This window comes from Stigmatopora argus, chromosome 3 (assembly GCF_051989625.1).
Source record: "Stigmatopora argus isolate UIUO_Sarg chromosome 3, RoL_Sarg_1.0, whole genome shotgun sequence".
In the NCBI taxonomy this organism is placed as follows: Eukaryota; Metazoa; Chordata; class Actinopteri; order Syngnathiformes; family Syngnathidae; genus Stigmatopora; species Stigmatopora argus.
The window spans coordinates 17,471,901-17,477,591 of record NC_135389.1 but is presented as its reverse complement, the minus strand read 5'-3'; the positions used below and the strand labels follow the sequence as shown (position 1 = coordinate 17,477,591).

Sequence of the window (5,691 nt, the reverse complement as noted above, 5' to 3'; positions counted from 1 at the left end):
CCGCTGCGTGTCGCACGTGTGTGACGTCACACAACGCTAGTAGTGTAGTCTACCCGATCGTTAGGACTACAAATATAAAACGAACAGGATCGTACTTTTTCCACAACGGTATGTAGTTACGAATAAGTAGATCCGCGCGTATTTGTTTTATTTTACTATCGAAATCATGAAAATGAAATAGCAATGCGGGTTCATGTTTTAACTAGTCCTATAACACCACAATCAAGCCGCCAACCTGTTGCCAATTAGGGGGAAATACCATAATGCAAACGTGTTTCTCGCCATTCTGTTTGTGTGCATATTTTTTTAAACATACATGAAATGTAAATGTATAGTACAACATCAAAAGGAGCATCCACGACGATGGAAGTCATTGTTTATTCAAGATTTATCGTTCATTGCCACTATTTCTGGATGATTGCATTCACGATGGGAGAATTCTGGAGGTGAGTGTTACCTGGACATTTCAATGAAATCACGGGGGTGCTGGAGCTTATCCCAGCTGACTATGGGCAAGGGTGGGGGACACCCTGAATCAGTAGCCAGGCAATGGCAGGGCACATTGAGACAAAAACAAAACAATAATGCTCCTACTCATACCTAGTGTTAACTTAGAATGTTCAACCACCCTACCCTGCATGTTTTTGGGATGTGCGAGGAAACCGGAGTACCCAGAGAAAACCCACACAAGCCCAGGGTGAGCGAGCATGCAGGCTTCACACAGTGATCGAACCCTTGACCCCAGAACTGTGAGGCCGATGCGCTAACCACTCACCCGCCGGGCTAGGAGTTAATTTTGCCAATTGTTGTTGAAGTTTCCTTTTCATGTCGATTACGATGTAGTCTGAATCCCTCATGCTAGTCTGAAACCAATTTGAGACCCAAATCAATTTTTGGAAATTCTTTGATAGATGTTTGATCAGAAACAGTTCAATTTCCAACCTTAACCAGAGGTCAAAACACTATCCTGCTTTAATATTGTCATTTAAAAACACAATTTGTAGCTCTTGGAGGTTTTCTAGTTTTATTTTCTTTGTTTTTGTTAACTGTGTGTCTTTTTTCCGCATGGCGCAGTTTAGCCCGGGGAGGGAATCGTTGCTGTGGCATTGGCCGATACTTTTGATTTACTATTCTCTTTCTCTCTGTAGGACTGACCTACATTCAGCCTAGTGTGGGGGAGAAGCGGTTAAAGGCGTATATTCAAATGAGGTACTCGTAATGATGAAACACTGCTTTTTTTTCCTCACTTGGCCTGTGATTTGCTGTATTCACTAGATTTTTTTTAAATAGTCTAGTGCTTGGACAGTGTGACTATTTTCTTCCTATCCAAAATAATGCTGTACGTATAATGGTAAATGTAAAATAGTTAACTTATCGGCATTTGTTCCTTTCAGTCAAAATGGATTGGACGTCTACTGCCGTCGATGGCAGTCAGACAAGAGGACAAGGCTGCCCATTCAAATGAATTTGATGTCAGTCACTATCACTACCAGGTAGGAGTTGAATGCTATAAGATGGAGAAAAAAAAAAACTTTAGCTCATGTTTAACTATAACATCTATTATCATCAATTGCAGCCAATGGGAATTAAAATAAAACCTGTGAAAATTATTTTATATTTGATAAATAAAACAATCTAATACGTATTTACTTCATAAATCAAATATATTTCTTTTTTAATTTAAAAACAAGGCTATGCATATATTTGAATGTACTTATTTTATTATACCCTTACATCTATAGTCTATAAGTCAAATGGTTGCAAAAACAATTGATGATAATATGCTGTATAATATATTGAATTCATTTGCGGCTTATCGTCATATAAAAAGCAAAAGACAGGGATTTCATTGATGATTTTGGGAGGCAAATCCCTTTGTGTAACACAAATGTGGGCAACTTTGCTTCAACTTTTTTGCTTTGTGTACACCTCGGGGCTACCTTTTCATGCACTGATAGAGCGCCATCTTAAAAGAGCTTACCTCACTTGACTCAGTCTGCTGACACAAACACACACACACATGCAGACCCCTAACACACACAGGTACACACATTGTGAAAAGCAGCCGTCGAAAAGATCTCCAAAGACTCCATCAAGAGAATTCCAAATCAGCGAAAAAGACCCAAGTTTCCAAGACGTGCCAATTTCATTCATCATACCCTGCCGTTGACGGCGATAGACGTCCCAACCAATTGGACGGGAGGGCGTTCAAATTATTTGGACGTCTCTTGCTGTCATTGGCACAAAGAAATGAGGTCATTCACTTCCAGTACAATTGTTGTTTGACTCCACAACCCTTTAATGTTTTAGGGAGTTTCTTCCATTAACCCTTTCTTTCCAACACGGTAACGCATATTTAAAAACACACTAGATGGCGCTAAATGATCAAACATTAAATTATGAAAATGCCTTCTCTTTTTTTATTTTATTTTATTCTTTTTATTTTTAGCATCAATTCCAAGCCAAATTTGACCGAGGATTTAAATAAATGCGTCGTTAAAGCTATTTCGGTAAGTATTTCATAATTCATATACATATTCTTTTTTTTACATACATTTTTAAAATATTTTTTTTCAATGACTTGGATCACCTTTGGGTTATTTATTATTTATTTATGTAGATAAATTAAAAAAATGGATTATGTATTTATTTAAATAAAATTCGTCAACAGGAAAGTCACAATAATATGCCATTTTTGAATGGGAGGTAACAACGGTTAACTTTTGTTTTCGCATAGTATGTCAAATGCCTTTTATTCCTTAGTCATTGAAAGAAAAGTAACTATTTGTGATACATTTCTCAGGTCAAACAGTTAATGCACTCCAATGTTTTCAAGAGCAAAACCATATCAAACGGGGATAAACACTGGGAGATTATATTTCACACTGAAAGATGTAAACAGGATGGCCCGCCTCTTCATTAGCAGCTTCACAGCTTTGCTCTTTTACGGCAGATCAGACTAATGACTTCAGAGGCGCCAACGAGAAAAAAAAAGGCATAAGGAAGGCTCTCCATGAGATTTTACTTGCGCTGGAGTTTATCTATTTTAGCTAGCTCTATCTCAAAGAAATGCTATACATATCGGCTATATATATATATATATGTATGTATATGTAAATATATATGTGTATATATGTATATATATATATATATATATATGTATATGTATGTGTATATGTACATGTACATACATATATACATGTATATATATATATATATATATATATATATATATATATATATATATATGTGTATATATGTGTATATATATATGTATATGTATGTATATGTATATATGTATGTATATATATATACATATATATACATATATATACATATGTATACATATAGATACATATAAATATATTCATATATATACATACATACATATATATATATATATATATATATATATATATATATATATATATACTTCACTTATCGCAAATTCAATTTTTCACGATTTTTTCTTGCTATTAATTATAAAAAATATATATATATTTTCAAAGTTCATAAAAACTTGTAAGCGAAAGCCACTCTTGGTACTAGGACTCAGGACTGAAAAAAAGGTAGTTATAATAGGGGTCACCCTACTTAGTGATTTTTTTTTATTATCGCGACCATGTCTGGTTTACATTAACTGCGATATTCGAGGGATTACTGTACAAATTGGAAATAGTTAAATTGACACTCTGTTCCTTTGAGAACACCCGGGAACATTTACTGTTGTTTTTCACAAGCGTATATTTTCATCTTTGTGTGGATTCTTAAAGTCGTACTTTCACCTAAGGGGGTACTTTATTTATCTTTTTCATTATTATGTATATATTATTAATTTTAATACTCTGCCACCTGGCAGCCTTTCATGTTTTATTGTAGCGATCTATATTACAAATGGAGAAAAATGTAGTTTTATAAGTTTAAAAAAAAATTAAATAAAGTAAAATAATATTGAAATAAAAATCCAATATTTTTGTATTTTTTTATGTTTATAGTTTAAATAAATATAAAAATAGCAACAAAATAGAACACTTACTATTTTCCTTTTTTCCGCTTTAGTAAATTTATTGAACACATACGATTAAAAAATAAAATATTCCCTTTTTATCAAAAGCAAATGAAAAGGGACAAAAGAAAAAATACTTTTTAACTTTAAAAAAACAAAAAAACATTTGTGAATAAATGTGTCAGCCCGGTGGTTGATTGGTTAGCACACGTGTCAAAGTGGCGGCCCGGGGGCCAAATCTGGCCCGCCGCATCATTTTGTGTGGCCCAACGAAGTAAATAATGAGTGCCGACTTTCTGTTCTAGGATCAAATTAAAATGAAGAGTACAGATGTATATTAAATTTCCTGATTTTCCCCCTTTTAAATCAACAATTGTAATTTTTTTAATCCATTTTTTCTGTGTTTTTAGTTCAAAAATCATTTAGTAAAATCTAATAATATATTAAAAAAAGCAAAAATTAACATTGTTTTAGATCTATAAAAAACTGAATATTCAGGGCTTTTAATCCAGTTCTTTTAATCCATTTATTTAAAAAAATCTAAATATTATATCTAAAATGGTCCGGCCCACGTGAAATCAAGTTGACGTTAACGCGGCCCGCGAACCAACCCGAGTCTGATACCCCTGGGTTAGCACGTCTGCCTCACAGTTCTGAGATCGAGGGTTGAATCCTCGGTGGGTTCCCAACTTGGTGTCCGCGTGTTTCCCCTGGGCTAGCGTGGGTTTTCTCCGGGTACTCCGATTTCCTCTCAAATCCCCAAAACACGCTTCAAATTTTCCTTGGTTGTGAAGGCGAGTGGGTTTGATTTCTCCTAAATGGGGACTAACTGACAAACATTGTCCTGATTAACCGCTGCGAGAAATGAAATTAGTGGCAAAAACTCCCAGAACGGAATTCCTCTGCAGCATAACGAGCGTCTCCGCCGACTGGCGTAGCGGCGGCTCATCACTCTTGTTAGCGTTTCCGCCGTCGGCTCGCCTTAATCGCGCGCAATTCATTTGCGCGGGGAGCCGGCGGCTTAGCGAACTTAAATGAATTAGCGAGACCGGCGTCGGGAGTTGTCTAATTGCATTCTTGACTGGGAATTAGCGCGGACGGCTATTAGCCACGGTGACTTAGCGAATCGCCGCTCAGTCGTGACGGCGCGGGTCGGCCACCGTACCGCGAATCGATTCGCCGTGCGCCGGCCACAAAGTGACATCCTAGTGACACGCTTGATTACGTTTTGCCGCATTGTTCGGTTTGTGGCGCTGAAGCAGCTTCTCGCCTAGCGAGCGCGCCTCAACGCCTCTGCCGCGTTCGGAGTCAACCCGTTTTTTTTCCTCGTGGTGGGTTGAGTAGCCAAAAATGTGACGTTTAACGTTGCTTTAAGCTAAGATGTCATCCTAAAAATAGTGTCAAGTACAAGTGAAAAAGTATTGGGTGAAAAGAATGCTAAATGCTAACATTTTGAGTAACTTCCTACAATTTTCGATTTATTTTCAATAGTGGTATACAGTGGTACCTCGACCTACGATCAGCTCTACCTACGACATGCTCGAGGCACGATGAAAATTTCGATCGAATAATTCGCCCTAGATACGATCAAAATTTCGAGATGCGAGCAAGCCAGGTGGCCAAGACATGAGAGGTTGTTTATCATTGTAGCGCACTGTCTTTTTTGCCGCATCTCTTTCGTGTAT

At 36.7% G+C, this 5,691-nt stretch overlaps 1 long non-coding RNA gene across 1 annotated transcript; it reads left to right on the top strand.

Annotated features, from left to right (window-relative positions):
• Positions 1 to 83: 83 nt before the first annotated feature.
• LOC144070818 (uncharacterized) lies at positions 84 to 2,511 on the top strand. Its single transcript, XR_013299464.1, has 4 exons — positions 84 to 446; positions 1,149 to 1,209; positions 1,395 to 1,493; positions 2,450 to 2,511. It is a non-coding gene; the product is annotated as an uncharacterized LOC144070818 (long non-coding RNA).
• The last annotated feature ends 3,180 nt before the right edge of the window (positions 2,512 to 5,691 follow it).